This window comes from Lissotriton helveticus, chromosome 4_1, assembly GCF_964261635.1.
Source record: "Lissotriton helveticus chromosome 4_1, aLisHel1.1, whole genome shotgun sequence".
NCBI lineage: Eukaryota > Metazoa > Chordata > Amphibia > Caudata > Salamandridae > Lissotriton > Lissotriton helveticus.
This window is the reverse complement of record NC_136063.1, coordinates 1,028,071,000-1,028,091,167: the sequence shown is the minus strand read 5'-3', so window position 1 is coordinate 1,028,091,167 and position 20,168 is coordinate 1,028,071,000.

Here is a 20,168-nt window from a genome sequence, read left to right as displayed (position 1 = left end):
CATCTACACTACGGGCCTTTTCCGTTTACCATTGCCCCTTTGTTAAATGAATGTAACCACAGGAGATCCGTAATTATGGTCACGTCATGACATCGCACATAAACATAGTCTTTATACTGTTTCAATAAAATAATATCGATCTGTTGGCCGCTTACATAGGGCAAATGGACGCTTCCTATTAGGAGCTTACGGTTGCCATGGCTCCCGCGTTTCCAAAACACTTCAAGCATCGGTTTACGCTCTAGTTCCTTCGTACTCTGTTAGCGCAAACCTGCAAGGGGTATAAGAACGTTTCCGGGTCATGGGTCACGTGTCCGCAACCAGGAACACAGTGTCCCAAGGGCGAGACACAGAGGCTCACATACTTGAAGGTAAGATCATATCAGGGCTCGAGTTGGGGTACCACGCGGGTGGACGGCGTCCCCCCACTTATTTTACCGGGAGCTCGATAACTGGAGCAAATGGAGCCACACATTCATTCTTTGGCCTCTCTGGGGCGAGATCGGAGCCCATTCACAACGCTGCTTACGCACTGGCTTCGCTGATGCAATCGCACCTAAGGGGTGAGCGAGGGGAGGCAATGAGTCTGATGGTGCAAGCCACCTTTTGTGACGTCACTTCCTGTCGTGACGTCAGCGTCCCCCCACTTATTTTTCAGGGCTTGTGCCCTGGATCATATCCCTCTTCTGCCACTATGACCGATCATGATTAAGGGTATTCTCCATCTGCTGAGTGACCGTCCTGTGCTCCACAGACGCGGTCGCTCCTCCACGCTGCTCCCCGACCTGCCTCCCCTCACAGCCTGGTATCGTTGATCTCCTCAGCTGCCTGAACACACCGCTGCTATTTATTTATTTAACGCGCATTGCAGGAACGCTTTAATTTAAATACATCGCTATTATTTATTTATCTCACTCACATAGCAGGATCGTTTTAACCTCTGTGCCTTATTAGAGCTGAACCACCTCGTCTGCTAATTAGCTGCTTGTACCATTGTACCTGTGCTGCCTTGACTGCCATTTCATTCTGTGTTTGGTGCACATTTTGCATTACTCTGGCTGCTTGATCCTTTTCGCGCTGCCGCCCATTTTGCTGTTGATATTGTTGTTTTGTCGCCCTGCCCGAGTCTCCACCCCGCTCCCGCCTTCCCAGCTGACCCTCCCTCCCACTAATACTATCAGGCCCGCGTTGTGAAGATCGCGCTGTGACCATCCTGTGCTCCACAGACGCGGTCGCTCCTCCACGCTGCTCCCCGACCTGCCTCCCCTCACAGCCTGGTATCGTTGATCTCCTCAGCTGCCTGAACACACCGCTGCTATTTATTTATTTAACGCGCATTGCAGGAACGCTTTAATTTAAATACATCGCTATTATTTTTTTATCTCACTCACATAGCAGGATCGTTTTAACCTCTGTGCCTTATTAGAGCTGAACCACCTCGTCTGCTAATTAGCTGCTTGTACCATTGTACCTGTGCTGCCTTGACTGCCATTTCATTCTGTATTTGGTGCACATTTTGCATTACTCTGGCTGCTTGATCCTTTTCGCGCTGCCGGCCATTTTGCTGTTGATATTGTTGTTGTGTCGCCCTGCCCGAGTCTCCACCCCGCTCCCGCCTTCCCAGCTGACCCTCCCTCTCCCCTCCCCTTCCACTATCCACATATGACAGAAGCATTTACGCGCAGCGTTCACGCGCAGCGGTCGCGCCCCATGCGCGCCAAAGGTGCGCCAAAGGTAAGCCGGTCTGTGCCCGTCCGCGCCTGGACCGCACCCAGCGCCTGTGCCCCTGGTCCCCGGCATTCCCAACCCACTAAAACAACATATGATGCCGCAACTCTCCACACCCTCAATCCCGGACGCACACCACATTGCTGCCAAGCCACCCCAGGACGTACCCACGGCCCATTCCCCTGCCTCTCCTGCAAGTACAACTGCTTAAGGACCCTCACCAAACCCACTCCCTCCACTCACAACTCCGACTCCAACCGCCTGAAGTGCATCCTGCTTAACACCCGCTCGGTCCACAAACACGCCACTGAACTCTGGGACCTACTCGACACTGCATCACCGGACATCGCCTTCCTCACAGAAACATGGATGAACACATCATCAGCACCCGACATCGCCATAGCCATACCGGACGCTTACAAGATTATCCGGAAAGACCGCACCAATGAAAGAGGAGGAGGCATCGCCATCATCCACAGAAACACCATCAAAATCACGACCAGCTCCGACGATAATCTTGCAACAACCGAACATCTCCACTTTCAGATCCACACCGACCCCAGGACTACACTTAGAGGCACCCTCATCTACAGGCCTCCAGGCACCCGCACTCAATTCTGCGATGACATCACAGACTTCGTCAGCCCACATGCCCTCGCCTCCGAGAACTACATTCTTTTAGGAGACCTCAACTACCACCTTGAAAACAAACACGACAGCAACACCACCACCCTCCTAGACAACCTGACCAACCTCGGACTCAAACAACTTGTTGACACCCCCACCCACGCTGCCGGACACACACTCGACCCTATCTTCACTTCCAGCAAGCATATCACCTTCGATCGCACCACAGCTCTCCATTGGACGGACCACAGCTGTGTTCACTTCAGCTACAAAACCACCCTGAACAACAACCGCCCACAACCTATCCCTCGAAGAAACTGGAACAAAATCACCTCCGACCAACTCCTCACATCACTCAACCAAAACCCTCCCACCCTCTCACTGGACCCAAACCAAGCGGCCACCAATCTCAAGCAATGGATCACCCTCAGTGCGAACGAATTAGCACCCCTGAAAAAGCACCAGATCAAATCAGCCAACAAAAAGGCTCCCTGGTTCAACGATGACCTTAAAAAATCCAAGAAGCTATGCCGCACCCTGGAGAAAACATGGAGAAAAAACCCAACCACCGGCAATATGGCCACCCTCAAGGCAGCCACCTGCAAACACCACCAACTGATTCGATCCGCCAAAAAATCAGCATTCAAGGATCGTCTCGACAACAACTCTCACAACAGCAAGGAACTCTTCAACATCGTCAAAGAATTCACCAACCCCACCGCAGCATCTAACGACATCACTCCCTCCCAAGACCTCTGCGATGCGCTATCCTCCTTCTTCCACAACAAAATAGCCGACATCCACAACAGCTTCGAGAACACCCCCAGCGATCAGCCCTCCCCACCCTCCTCAAATCCTAACCAGCCAATTAAAATCCTTAGCAATTGGAACCCAATCACCACTGAAGACACCACCCGCCTAATGAACTCAATCCATTCTGGCTCGCCAACAGACCCCTGCCCCCACTACATCTACAACAAAGCTGACTCCATCATCGCACCCCATCTCCGCGACATCATCAACTGCTCGTTCAACTCTGCCACTTTTCCAGATAGCTGGAAACACGCCGAACTTAGCGCCCTCCTGAAGAAACCCACAGCAGACCCCTCGGAACTCAAAAACTACCGACCCATATCCCTCCTCCCATTCCCGGCCAAAGTCATTGAGAAAGCCGTCAATAGCCAACTCGCCTCATTCCTCGAATCCAACAACTCCCTCGATCCATCTCAATCTGGGTTTCGAGCCAAACACAGCACCGAAACCGCCCTCATCGCAGCGACTGACGACATCCGAACACTACTTGACAACGGAGAAACGGTGGCCCTCATTCTACTCGACCTCTCCGCCGCTTTCGACACAGTCTGCCACAGCACCCTAATACAACGCCTCAACAACATTGGCATTCAAGGAAAAGCCCTTGACTGGATCATCTTATTCCTCGCTGGGAGAACTCAAAGAGTTCGACTTCCCCCATTCAACTCAGAGCCCACTGAAGTCATCTGTGGCGTACCACAAGGATCTCCACTCAGCCCCACCTTCTTCAACGTTTACATGAGTCCTCTCGCCTCCATCGCGCGTCAACACAACCTCAACATCATCTCTTACGCCGACGACACCCAGCTAATCCTGTCCCTCACCAAAGACCCCAAAACAGCCAAAACCAATCTTCACGAAGGCATGAAAGAAGTAGCCGAATGGATGAAACATAGCCGCCTAAAACTCAACTCAGACAAAACCGAGGTACTCATCCTAGGATCTTCCCCCTCTGCCTGGGACGACTCTTGGTGGCCCTCCGCACTGGGCTCAGCACCCACTCCCACAGACCATGCACGTAACCTTGGCTTCATCCTAGACTCCTCTCTCTCGATGTCCAGACAAGTCAACGCAGTCTCATCCTCCTGCTTCAACATACTTCGCATTCTCAAAAAGATCTTCCATTGGATCCCCCTCGAGACAAGAAAGACTGTCACCCACGCACTGGTCACGAGTCGACTGGATTATGGAAACACCCTCTACGCCGGAATCACAGCAAAATTACAGAAATAACTCCAACGCATCCAAAACGCATCAGCGAGACTCATATTAGACGTCCCTCACCAAGATCACATCTCCGGACACTTAAAAGACCTCCACTGGCTCCCCGCCAACAAAAGAATTACTTTCCGCCTTCTCACCCACGCACACAAAGCCCTCTACAATCTAGGACCCGAATGCCTCAACACTAGACTGTCATTCTACAAACCCACCCGCCAACTAAGATCGTCTAATCAAGCCCTCGCCGCAGTCCCACGCATCCGAAAATCCACAATGGGCGGCAGATCATTCTCATTCCTTGCTGCCAAGACGTGGAACTCACTCCCCACTCACCTCTGCCTTACTCAAAACAACATCTCCTTCAGAAAAGAACTTAAAACATGGCTATTCGACAAATAATGATCCCCTCCCCAAGCGCCTTGAGACCCTCTGGGTGAGTAGTGCGCTATACAAATGCTCGAACTTGAATTTGAGTTCTAATTTTTATACTGACGTCGGAATCTGTTTTCCAGATTACCGACGCATGAGGAGTTATCTGTTCCTCTTGCATTCCCTCACATCGTCCACCGAGACCAACTGCCACACTCTGGTAAGCTTTTGCTCGTCAGTTGCGTGTTTTTTTGTGTTTTGAGGTGCTGCAGTGAGGCACGGGTCGTTTGCTAAAACAAGCTTTTGTTTCATGTTTTGCAGTTTTCGGCCATACCACAGCCGTTTTTCCGGTTCACCCCATCGACACCTTTGGGTGTTTTTTTTTAGACCTCGGAGCGCTGAAGAGCATCTTACATAATTTGATAAGTTAACCTTAAGCAACCTTAAAAGACTAAAGGAAATTCCTTTCTTGTCCGTCTTTTCATCAGATTCCCTTGCATAGTATTGAAGCTGACCAGTTTGTCTCGGGCCCGGACAGGTCGGAATTATCACCGGCTGTGCGGTGAGCACTTTTATGTATATAATGTTCATTCCTTTTACCGTTCTGACCCATCTTTTCTGTTTTTGTATCCCCTGATACGCATACCGTCCCACTCAGGTCCTTGTTTCTCCCTCTCTCTTTCTTTACGTATCCCACTCACGCTCCTTCCTCCATATGGCATAATTTTGCCATATGGTGGTATTTCTCTGAGTCCGACACAGGTCCATTCTTCATGAACTTTCTTCTTACCATCTCTCTATAAACCGCCTTTATCTTCTATCTTTTCCCCCCTTTTACTCCTTCGCTTTGTCCTTTTCTTTCCCCTCACAGAAAATCCATCTATCTAATATCCTTGAATACAGGTTAGATGGTTTCCATTTTTCACGAACACGATTTGCAGTTCTTTAAACCTCACACTGTGCCCACACATGTTATTTAGACAGACACATTTCACAAAGAGGATATTTTCCAAGTCTCCAATCTGGGCTTTTTTGTGTCTCCACAGCATGGTTTTTCTACCATCACTACTCATACATGATCATTTTGCCTGCACTTGTGTTTTCTAAACAGGTTATGAGGTTTGGGTTCCCATCTTCTAGTCACTTCTGGAATATGATAAAAGTCACGTCATAATTTTGGACAAACATTCCGTTACATCATGATATATATGTCTCTTAGTTTCGCTTGTATATTTTTCCAGCCCTGAGGAAGTCGCAGAAAGATTGTTCCAAATGCGACGAAACACGCGTCGGCTGGTTTTTCTTGAAAATTAAAGACTGAACAAATTCAAAACTCATCAAGAGATCATCTCCGTATTTGTTGGCTTGCTTAATGTACTATATATGTCTACACTAACAGATTATCCCTTCTAATTTATGTGTGCCTAGGTTTTTGCTCGAATGACCCCTACACTACCCAAACACAACTGCACTACCCAAAACACTAAATCTACCCCTAACGGGACCCACTACACTACACAAAAACACAACTGCACTACCCTAAATCCTAAAACACTACCACCAACACGACCCCTACTCTACCCAAACACCACTGCACTACCCTAAGCCCTAAAACATTACCCCAGCATGACCTCATACACAACCCAAACACAACTGCACTACCCTAAATGCTAAAACACGACCCCCTATACTACACAAACACCACTGCACTACACCAAACCCTAAAAAACACTACCCCCCAGCATGACCCCCACACTACTCAAACACCACTGCACTACTCTAAACCCTAAAACACTACCACCAGCATGACACCCTACACTATCCAAACATCACTGCACCACCCTAAACCAGAAAACACGACCCCTTACACTACCCAAACACAACTGCACTTCCCTAAAGCATGACCCCTTACACTACAAAAATACCACTGCACTACCCTAAAATCTAAAACAATACCCCAGGCATGACCCCCTACACTACACAAAAACACAACTGCACTACCCTCAACACTAAAACACTACCACCAGCACAACCCCCTACACTACCCAATAACCACTGCACTACCCTAAACCCTAAAACAGTACCCCAGCACGACCTCCTACACAACCCAAACACAATTGCACTACACTAAACCCTAAAACACGACCCCCTATACTATACAAACACCACTGCACTACACCAAACCCTTAAAAACGCTACCCCCAGCATGACCCCCCACACTACACAAACATCACTGCACTACCCTAAACCACTACCCCCAGCATGACCGCCTACACTACCCAAACACCACTGTGCTACCCTAAACCCAAAAACACTACTCCCAGCATGACCCCCTACACTACCCAAACACCACTGCGCTACCCTAAACCCTAAAACAATACCCCCAGCACGGTCCCTACACTACCCAAACACCACTACACTACCCTAAACCTTAAAACACTACCCCCAGCAAGACGATCCACTACACTACCCAAACACCACTGCACTACCCTCAACCCTAAAACATTACCCCCAGCACGACCCTCTACACTACCCAAACACCACTGCACTACCCAAAACACTAAATCTACCCCTAACGGGACCCACTACACTACACAAAAACACAACTGCACTACCCTAAACCCTAAAACACTACCACCAACACGACCCCCTATACTACACAAACACCACTGCACTACACCAAACCCTTAAAAACACTACCCCAAAATGAACCCCCACACTACTCAAACACCACTGCACTACTCTAAACCCTAAAACACTACCACCAGCATGACCCCCTACACTACCCAAACACCACTGCACTACCCTAAACCCGAAAACACAACCCCCTACACTACACAAACACCACTGCACTACACCAAACCCTTAAAAACACTACCTCCAGCATGACCCCCACACTACTCAAACACCACTGCACTACTCTAAACCCTAAAACACTACCACCAGCATGACCCCCTACACTACCCAAACACCACTGCACTACCCTAAACCCGAAAACACGACCCCCTACACTACCCAAACACAACTGCACTACCCTAAACCCTAAAGCATGTCCCCCTACACTACAAAAACACCACTGCACTACCCTAAAATCTAAAACACTACCCCCAGCATGACCCCCTACACTAAACAAAAACACAACTGCACTACCCTAAACCCTAAAACACTACCACTAGCATAACCCCCTACAGTACCCAAACACCACTGCACTACCCTAAAACACTACCCCAGCACCACCCCCTACACAACCCAAACACAACTGCACTACCCTAAAACACGACCCTCTATACTACACAAACACCAATGCACTACACCAAACCGTAAAAACACTGCCCCCAGCATGACCCCCACACTACACAAACACCACTGCACTACCCTAAACCCTAAAACACTACTCCCAGCATGACCTCCTACACTACCCAAACACCACTGCACTACACCAAACCCTAAAAACACTGCCCCCAGCATGACCCCCACACTACACAAACACCACTGCACTACCCTAAACCTTAAAACACTACCCCCAGCAAGACGATCCACTACACTACCCAAACATCACTGCACTACCCTAAACCCTAAAACATTACCCCCAGCACGACCCTCTACACTACCCAAACACCACTGCACTACCCAAAACACTAAATCTACCCCTAACGGGACCCACTACACTACACAACTGCACTACCCTAAACCCTAAAACACTACCATTAACACGACCTCGACCTCCTATACTACACAAACACCACTGCACTACACCAAACCCTTAAAAACACTACCCCAGAATGAACCCCCACACTACTCAAACACCACTGCACTACTCTATACCCTAAAACACTACCACCAGCACCACCCCCTACACAACCCAAACACAACTGCACTACCCTAAAATACGACCCTCTATACTACACAAACACCAATGCACTACACCAAACCCTTAAAAACACTGCCCCCAGCATGACCCCCACACTACACAAACACCACTGCACTACCCTAAACCCTAAAACACTACTCCCAGCATGACCCTCTACACTACCTAAACACCACTGCGCTACCCTAAACCCTAAAACACTACCACCAGCACGACCCCCTACACTACACAAACACCACTGCACTACACCAAACCCTTAAAAACACTACCCCCAGCATGACCCCCACACTACTCAAACACCACTGCACTACTCTAAACCCTAAAACACTACCACCAACACGACCCCTACCCTACCCAAACACCACTGCACTACCCTAAACCCGAAAACCCGACCCCCTACACTACCCAAACACAACTGCACTACCCTAAACCCTAAAGCATGACCCCCTACACTACAAAACCACCACTGCATTACCCTAAAATCTAAAACACTATCCCCAGTATGACCCCCTACACTTCACAAAAACACAACTTCACTACCCTAAACCCTAAAACACTACCACCAGCACAACCCCCTACACTACCCAAACACCACTGCACAATCCTAAACCCTAAAACACTACCCCAGCACGCCCCCTACACAACCCAAACACATCTGCACTACCCTAAACCCTAAAACACGACCCCTATACTACACAAACACCACTGCACTACACCAAACCCTTAAAAACACTGCCCCCAGCATGACCCCCCCACACTACACAAGCATCACTGCACTACCCTAAACCCTAAAACACTACCCCTAGCATGACTGCCTACACTACCCAAACACCACTGCACTTCCCTGTAACACTACCCCCAGACTGACTCCCTACACCACACAAACACCACTGCACTTCCCAAAACACTAAATCTACCCCCAGCATGACCCCCTACACTATACAAAAACACAAATGCACTACCCTAAACCCTACAACACTACCCCCATACTACAGAAACACCACTGCACTACACCAAATCCTTAAAAACACTACCCCCAGCATGAACCCCCACACTACTCAAACACCACTGCACTACTCTAAACCCTAAAACACTACCACCAGCATGACCCCCTACACAACCCAAACACCACTTTACTACCCTAAACCCGAGAACACTACCCCAGCACGACCTCATACACAACCCAAACACAACTGCACTACCCTAAACCCTAAAACACGACCCCTATACTATACAAACACCACTGCACTACACCAAACCCTTAAAAACACTGCCCCCAGCATGACCCCCCACACTACCCAAACATCACTGCATTACCCTAAAACACTACCCCCAGCATGACCGCCTACACCACCCCAACACCACTGCGCTACCCTAAACCCTAAAACACTACTCCCAGCATGACCCCCTACACTACCCAAACACCACTGCCCTACCCTAAACCCTAAAACACTACCCCCAGCACGGCCCCTACACTACCCAAACACCACTGCACTACCTTAAACCTTAAAACACTACCCCCATCAAGAAGATCCCCTACACTACCCAAACACCACTGCACTACCCTAACCCCTAAAACACTACCACCAGCACAACGCCCTACACTACCCAAACACCACTGCACTAACCTAAACCCGAAAACACAACCCCCTACACTACCCAAACACCACTGCACTACACCAAGCACTTAAAAACACTACCCCCAGCATGACCCCCCACACTACTCAAACACCACTGCACTACTCTAAACCCTAAAACACTAACACCAGCACGACCCCCACGCTACCCAAACACCACTGCACTACCCTAAACCCGAAAATACGACCCCCTACACTACAAAACCACCACTGCACTACCCTAAAATCTGGATATACTTTATTCGAGAAAAAAAATTAATCATAAAAGTATTCAATTTATGCAGTACAATTAAAAGAGTAAGAAACAAGAACCCAACAATCCTTGAATACATACATCATTACATACTACCCAGATCTAAAATCATTAAAATATTCATTAAAACAAGTGCAAAAAGGCCATAAAAACTTCCTGCCGGGGGGGGCCATCTGGCAATTAAGTTATGTGGGGGGGTGGGCTTAGCCCTCCTGATACGTATCTGCCATGCGCTACCCAGGTATTTAGCCACCCCACACACCATGGCAGTAGAAGATGTGTCAGTGCAGAGTGTAGGGCCATTTTATGACATCTGAAGCCCAACCCCTTACATAATGGTTTTAGCCATATCTTCCTAGCAACCCTATATGCCGGGCAGGCGAAGAAAAAATGCGCCACAGACTCATTAGGGGCTGCACAGCCAGGGCGCCTTTTTCGATAGACCACCAAGGTTATTCCACGCGGAGGTGAAACCGTTCACCGGGAGAGTCCCGAACCTGAGTTTTAAATAAAGTGATCTATCCAAAGGTTTCCCTATGAAGTCTAGAAAGGGTTCAAGTTTCCTTGTCCATTTGGACTCGAGAAACCGCTCAGAGAGGGGACACCCTCCATCTCTGCATAGTGCCTCCTCCTGGACCCAGTTCCAATAGAGCTTCTTAATCACTGACTTGGGAGGCGGTGTTTGGCTTATCCATGATTCACTCAAGCCCAGTTGCACAACCAACTGCCTCAGATTACACAGCCACTTGATCGTGTTGCCCGTATTAAGCAGAATGAGTTCATCTAGTACTGCTGCATAGTTATGGAGCTCCGGGGTCCTTCTCAGTCGCACCAAAAAAGTAGTGGGCGCAAGCGCACTATATCTTTAAGGGATTGCCTACTCAAATCTAGCCGCATTGGAATCAGCGGGGTGGAAGCTGGGAGGGCCACCAAATTTCTCTTAAACTTATTTTCGGATATAACTAAATCCGTTGTGTTCTCAAATCCCCACAGCTCGGAACCGTATAGGGCAGCCGGTAATACTTGGCCTTCATAGATTGCGAGAGTCGGTGCCACCGGTTTACTCATCGACTCCCGCTGTTCCCTTAAAACCACCCCGGAAACTCTTTTATGATTTAATAACATTTTGGCCATGTGATCCTTCCAACTCATCCGGCTATTTACCCTAACACCCAGGTAGTCGAAAGAATCTACCATCTCCAAGGGGTCACCGTTAAGCACAACATTATTCCTAAATCTTTCGGAGGGTGAGATGGCCATGAGCTTTGTTTTAGAGGTGTTGATGGTGAGGCCTCTGTCGGTGCAAAACACACTAAAACGGTCCAAGAGCTTTTGGAGGCCTATGGGGGATTTGGAGATCAAGATGGTGTCATCCGCGAAGAGTAGGGTAGGTGTTTTTTCCCCCTCCAGGGATGGCGCATCGGCCGCTTCCTCCCTCAGATGGTCCACAACACCATTCACAAAGAGGGAGAACAAGGTCGGCGCCATAACACTTCCCTGGCGGACTCCACTCCTCACTGGCACCCTCTCTGTCAGGTGTCCCTGGGTGCCCCATCTGATCCTTGCATAATTCCCCTCGTGGAGCTTCACAATGAGTCCTAAAAGTGGCCCTGGGAAACCCATCTTCTCCAGGACATCCCACAATCTTGCACGAGGGACCAGGTCGAACGCCGTTTTGAGATCTATGAATGCCAGGTAAAGACTACCCTTATTAATGGTCACAGCCTTCCAATAGAACGCAAAAAAACGGAAGATCTTAAAATCTAAAACACTACCCCCAGCATGACCCCTACACTACACAAAAACACAACTTCACTACCCTAAACCCTAAAACACTACCACCAGCACAACCCCCTACACTACCCAAACACTACTGCACAACCCTAAAACACGACCCTCTATACTATACAAACACCACTGCACTACACCAAACCCTTAAAACACTGCCCCTAGCATGACCCCCACACTACACAAACACCACTGCACTACCCTAAAACACTACCCCCAGCATGACTGCCTACACTACCCAAACACCACTGCACTACCCTAAACCCTAAAACACTACCCCCAGCATGACTCCCTACACTACACAAACACCACTGCACTTCCCAAAACACTAAATCTACCCCCAGCATGACCCCCTACACTGCACAAAAAACAACTGCACTACCCTAAACCCTACAACACTACCCCCATACTACACAAACACCACTGCACTTCACCAAATCCTTAAAAACACTACCCCCAGCATGAACCCCCACACTACTCAAACACCACTGCACTACTCTAAATCCTAAAACACTACCACCAGCACGACCCCCTACACTACCCAAACACCACTGCACTACCCTAAACCCAAAAACACAACCCCCTACACTACCCAAACACCATTGCACTACACCAAACCCTTAAAAACACTACCCCCAGCATGACTCCCTGCACTACTCAAACACCACTGCACTACTCTAAAACACTACCACCAGCACGACCCTCTACACTACCCAAACACCACTGCACTACCCTAAACCCGAAAACACGACCCCCTACACTACAAAAACACCACTGCACTACCCGAAAATCTAAAACACTACCCCCAGCATGACCCCCAGCATGACCCCATACACTACACAAAAACACAACTGCACTACCCTAAATCCCAAAGCTCTACCACCAGCACAACCCCCTACACTACCCAAACACAACTGCACTACCCTAAACCCTAAAACACGACCCCCTATACTACACAAACACCACTGCACTACACCAAACCCTTCAAAACACTGCCCCCGGCATGACCCCCACACTACACAAACACCACTGCACTACCCTAAACCCTAAACCACAACCCCCCAGCATGACTGCCTACACTACCCAAACACCACTGCGCTACCCTAAAACACTACTCCCAGCATGACCCCCTACACTACCCAAACACCACTGCGCTACCCTAAACCCTAAAACACTACCCCAGCACGACCCCCTTCCCCTACCCAAACACAGCTGCGCTACCCTCAACCCTAAAACACTACCCCTAGCATGACTCCCTACACTACACAAACACCACAGCACTACCCTAATCTCGAATGATCCCTACACTACCCAAACACAACTGCACTACTCAAATTACTAAATCTACCCCAGCATGACACCCTACGCTACACAAAAACACAACTGCACTACCCTAAACCCTAAAACACTACCACCAGCACGACCCCTTACACTACCCAAACACCACTGCACTACCCTAAACCCTAAAACGCTACCCCCTATACTACACAAACACCACTGCACTACACCAAACCCTTAAAAACACTACCACCAGCATGAACCCCCACACTACTCAAGCACCATTGCACTACTCTAAACCCTAAAACACTACCACCAGCACGACCCCCTACACTACCCAAACACCACTGCACTACCCTAAACCCGGAAACACGACCCCCTACACTACCCAAACACAACTGCACTAGCCTAAACCCTAAAACATGACACCCTACACTACAAAAACATCACAGCACTACCCTAAAATCTAAAACACAATCCCCAGCATGACCCCCTACACTACACAAACACCACTGCACTACCCTAAACCCCAAAACACTACCCCCAGCATGGCCCCCTACACTGTACAAACACAACTGCACTACCCTAAACCTTAAAACACTACCCCCAGCATGAGCCCCTACACTACCCAAACACCACTGCGCTACCCTAAACGCTAAAACACAACCCCCAGCATGACTCCCTGCACTACTCAAACACCACTGCACTACCCTAAACCCTAAAACACTATCCCCAGCACAACCCCCTACACTACCAAAACACAACTGCACTACCCTAAACGCTAAAATATGACCCCCTATAGTACACAAACACCACTGCACTACCTTAAACCCTAAAACCCTACCCCATGAGTGTGGGAGCTGCAGGGAGCTTCAGACCCTCATCCTTCCCTCCCCCCTTACAGGGGATGAGCGGAGCTGAGGCTGGTGTGAGAGCTGCAGGGAGCTTCAGCCCTTCATCCTTCCTGCCCCCTTCTGCAGTGATAACAATGTGACCAGGAGCACAAGCAGAGATGCTTTTAAATAATAAAATGTTCCCTCTTGGGGATAAGTCTCTTGGGGGGGGGCAGTGACTCGAGAGACTAGAAAAGAAGGTTTCTTTCATGTAGATGTATTAATGTATAGAGATGTGCAGAGCCCCCTCCCCATCAATTGTCATCTACAGTTTAAACCCCAACATTCCAAAGAATCTGTCCACATAGAGGAGTCTGTTCATAAAAAAGGAGTCTGTTTTAGAAAGGAGTCTGTTTATAGAGAAGAGTCTGTCCATAGAGATGAGTGTTTGTACAGTTGAGTCCATCTATAGAGAGTAGTAAATCCATAGAAAGGAGTCTGTCCATAGAGTGGAGTCTGTCCGTAGAAAGGAGTCCATCCGTAGAGTCTGTCCATAGGGAGGAGTCTGTATCTAGAGAGCAGTCTGTTCAGAGAGAGGTGTCTGTTCGTAGTGAGGGGTCTGTCTATAAAGAAAAGTCTGTCTGTAGAGGGGAGTCTGTCCACACAGAGAAGTCTGTTCATAGAGATGAGACTTTCCATAGAAGATTCTGTCCATAGAAAAGTTTCTGTCTATAGAGAGGGGTCTGTCCGTAGAGAGAAGTCTGTCCGTAGAGAGCTGTCTGTAGAGTGACGTCTGTCTGTAGAAAGGAGTCTGACCGTATAGAGGAGACTGTCCGTTGAGGCTAGTCTGGCAACAGCGAGTCATGGTACCGGGGTGAGAATGAACACAACAAAACAAGGGAGTATGACCTCTGGGCAGATCTTATTCACGGAGGTGCTAAAGCAACAACCACGCACAATGGTCGTGAAATCTAGCGACACACCCGCGAGCGCCCCTCTGGCCTCCCCGACGACCCCGGTAGAGAGTCACTATGAACCGCATCCTACAGAAAATTTGCTCAGTTAGTAGCAGATTAGAGTGGATGGACTCTAATATATCCATACTGGCGGATGAAGCCAAATCAATCCGGGCGGACCTGGCTGGTTTTCACTCATGTGCGGAGGCACTAGATCAGAAGCTGACGGCACTGGAGGGCTGGCTGAGTATGGTGCCAGACAGGGATCAAGAAATCCCCTTCCTCCGCAGCAAGCTGGTCGACTTTGAGGACCGCAGCCGCAGGGACAATGTCCACTTCTTAGGATTTCCGGAATCCCGGAGTTAAAAAAGGGCCCACCGCATAGGACCGCTTCACAAGGACTCTAACGTTCGCCCGCGGCCGCTGATTGCCTGTTTTTATGGCATGACCAGACAAGGCAAATCCTGACAGCTGCACGGGCACAAGAATTGTTCACCCAGGACGGCCACAGAGTACGGATGGCTGTCTTTTCTCAAAAGAAATGACTGACCGCTGCAAAACCATCTTATCCTTCAAGCCCCGGCAGCTGAACATTAAGTATGGCCTCTTTGAATCGGCAAGACTTTGCCTTACAAAGGACGGTACTCCTTGTACGCCTTTCATATTGTTCCCACAAATGAATCCCTGATTGCGTCCCTTAGGGCTTCCCCAAACACCTGGTCTTTTAGTGCATGGGTCTATAGACTCCATTGTGGGATTGTAGCTACATACCTACGGCTCAGGAGTTCAGCATTCAGGGGTGCGTGGCCCGAGAGTGTACAGTCTAGATATTGTACCTCTCCGAAATCAGATCTCTGTTCTGGGTGTGTGAGTGCAAAATCCATCCTGGAAAAGGTGGTGTGTGGTGAGAAATAGAAAGAGGAACCTCTCTTGTATGCCCATGTTGAATTCTCCAAAGATCTATCAAATTTAAGGACATAGTTATCAAGGGTATTGTTTCACCCTTGCTCCAAGCCAGGGGGTACAACGGTGACACAAAACTTCGGTGATATTTATCAAGCCACCCTGCTTGTCCCTCAGCAGCTTGACAGATCTGGAGAAATGCAAGACCAGTGCAATTTGCTGCCTTGCATGAGCCTGCCCCAGGGAGGCGTTCCTTGGGTGGAGTGTGGGTATTTTCACACATCCACCCATGGATTTTGACGCATTCCCAGATTTACCAATACTGGTAAACCCGGGAATTCATCAAAAGCCTACGCCTTCCCAGGGGAGGCTCAACGAGGAGAAACATCTATATTTCTCCTCGTTATTTCCTCTTTTTATTCGTGATGCATTTTGTAGCACACATAGAAAGAGGAAAATATTCTGGGGATTGTTTTTGTGCAAGAAGGTGCCCCCTCCTACATAAAAACAATCCTGCCTACAACGCAGGCACCCTCGCACTCTGGCACTATGCAGCTTTTTCAGGTCTGGCTCAAGGGAAAACACTGGTCATATTCTCATAAATACAGCGCATCCCTGCATTTTTTAAATGGCGTGGTGCAGGTAAATTGATTGGAGCACCGCGGTGTGCCATTTCATTGTAAATATGCCCCTTTGTCCCTAGAACCTATGACCCTTGCTCATGAACCTTTGATTCGGGCATATGAGAGTGGATAGCTTCAATAAGGTCCCCTCTATACTGACCAGTGGCCACCTTACTGATAATCTGCTATCAACCTTCACTCATGCCATATATGAAGCAGGCACCCTTCTCTCTCTCCCTTCTACACTGCACAGTGGCCACCTTCACCCGTGCCAGGCTATCCGTATAAAGGAGGTCTCACATAGGTTTTTGTGATGCAGTCATGTAATGTTTCAGTGTAAGATACAGTCAAGCATTGATTGTCTTTTGTCTCCATGGTGTCATTTGTAAATAGTATGTGCATGTGTAAAAAGGTGTATATAACATCAATAAGTAAAAAGAAAAATCTGCAATTGATAACAGTTTCGTAAAAGCTTTTTTCACAATAAAAAGAGCAAACTATTGGGGAGCACCCTATATCTGAAACAGTTAACAAAAGGAAAGTCTATTGATAGACAGCAAGAAGAATACTAATCGGGTTCCATTCTTGGGAAAATATTTCAGAATCCATGGTCTGGGAGGCACATTCTCAGGTCACGGTGCAGGCAGCAGCTCAGTAACGGTCATCCAGTGGCGTAGGTGCCACCAGGGCAGCGGTGCAAAGTGATGCGGTGCTGGCAGGTCACGGTGCAGGGAGCAGCATAGTCATTGCTGACGAACTGGAGTTGATGGCACCGGTGTTGGTGGCCCAAGGGTGTGGTGTGGAATGAGGGCAGTGCGTTGTATAACCTATGAGAGGTTCCCCCAAACCACGGTGCAAGCAGCGGCGTCGATGTCGGCGTTGGAACGGCATCAATGTCGGCATGGAGCAGCATAGTTGGAGGTACCAGGGCGGCGGTGCAAGGCGGTGCGAAGTGCTGTGCTAACAGGTCACGGTGCAAGCAGCGGCGTGGTAGCAGGCGTAGTCGTTAGTGAGACCAGGGTTCCAGTGCGAATTGCAGCGTTGCCCTCTGCACTGCCTTCGGATCACAGATCCAGCAGTGGTATTGTGGACGGCTTCAGGCTACCTTTTCCTCTGTTGCAGCTCAAAACAAGCAGTTCCCTGTTGTTGGACTTGGCCCTTTTTGCAGGGTCATCCCTGAACTTTTTGCCTTCCTCCTATATTTTTTCTGACCTGTTGTTGGCTGTTTTATGACTCTGGGAACTTTACCACTGCTGATCAGTGCTGAAGTGCATATGCTCTCCCTATTGTAAATTGATGTATGGATTAGTGACTCCATGATTGGCCTATTTGATTTACTGTCAGACCCTAGTACAGTGCACTGAGTGTGCCCAGGGCTTGTAAACCAAATGCTGCAAATGGACTTGCAGCACTGGTTGTGCCACCCACAGAAACAGCCTGTAAAAGTGTGTCTAAGGCCTGCTGTGCAGAGCCTTTGTGTAGTCTGGTACTGTCATGTCGACTGAGCACGTGCACCCACTTGCCAGTCCCTAAACCATCCCTTTGCTGCATATTAGTCACCCCGATGGTAAGCCCAAGGGCAGGGTGCATTGTAAGTATAAGGTAGGACAAGCCCTGGTGTGTGTGGCATGTCCTAATAGTGAATTACAGCCATTTACCTTTTTCACTATTGCAATGCTACCTGATCCCCATAGGCTAGAATGGGCAGTTTGATTATTATATCTTATAATCCTAAGTGACACAGGGAACTAGGTGGAAATTCGAGTTTAGTATGCCTGAACTCAGAATGATAAAATGCATATTTTAGTGAAGTTGGTTTTAACATTCTGTGTTTGAAAATACCACTTTTAGAAAGTAGGTCTTTTCTTGTCTAACCATCCAAGCCTGCCTCTGCTAGGTTGTGTATTCCTTGTCTGGAGTTTGAGTGACAGGGGCTGGGGGATTCCAGGGGACAGGTTGAGTCAGCACAAGACTGAATAGAAAGATATGCATGTAGAAGGGTGGGAGGAGTTGCACCTGGGACCTGAATAGGGCTGTGCCTTCCCTCCACAATGCTGGCTCCACCTCCTGTGGTGCGTCTGATGTCCCTGCCCTACACTGTGAAAGGAAAGAAGGAGTAATGTAAACAGAGTGCTCCAGGACTGACCAGAAATGATTTGGACTAGGCAAAGGCCTCTCTGCCTTCAGAGAACAAAGAAAAACTGTGTATAAAAAGGGGGACCCAGACCCCAGAACTTTAGATCACTTTTGGGAAACAATAAGAAACCTTTGCTGAGGAGAGGAACCAGAGAGAGTGAAGAGAGACTATCCCTAAGCTGAAGTGCTGCTTGGGGGATTGGCCTGCAGTGGTTGCCTGACTGCCAAAGAAAAGAGAGAGGAACTTTGTGTTTATTTTCATCAACTTGTGAAGGATCTCCAAGGGCTTGAGAAAGAGCTTGCCTCCTGCTGAGGTCTCAGAGACAACAGACTTCACCCACCAGCTCCCCAAGAGTTCTTTGGAGGTGCCTGCAGTGGTGCTGAGCTTTCTGAGGAACTGCGTGTCTCAAGGAGCTGGAAGCGTGACTCAGGAAGAAGCGTGTTGCTGCCGCAGCTGCCGGAGAAGATGATCGATGTTGCATCAGACGCTGCCGCATCAACGGAGAAGCGTGTCGCAGGACCTGACGTGGCTCAGAAGAATCGCTGAGTCGCAGCATGGCCGTTGGGCGTGTCGCATCCAAGAGAAGACGCCATTTTTGTTTATTGCACCGGATCGTCATCGCATCACGGCGCTGATGGTCGCATCGCCACGGAAGCGCAGTAAGAATCCGACGCATCACCTCCCCTCACAGAGAAGAACCAACGCATGCCCGACGCATCACCGTTCTTGCGTGTAAGGAACCAACGCATCACCTTCCCTGCAACACTTTCGTTGTATAGCGTTACTCATCCTAAGGTTCATTGAATTCAAAGTGTCACATTTTAAATCTTAAGAGAACTAAGCTAATTCTACCATTTTTAAGTACAGTATTGTGGATATTTGTTGTTTGTGGTCTTGTGTTAAGTCTATATAAAAATACTTATTTTTAATATACAACTTGTGTGGTGTCCATCTGTAGTGTTGTCACCTGGTTACTGTATGTGTTCACAAATGCTTTACACACTGCCTCTGAGATGAGCCTGTCTGCTTGTGCCAAGCTACCAAGGGGGTGAGCAGGGGTTATTTTAGGATTGTACCCCCTTACCCTGACTAGACTCAAGGGTCCCTATTTGTCAAAGGTACCTACCTCTGCCA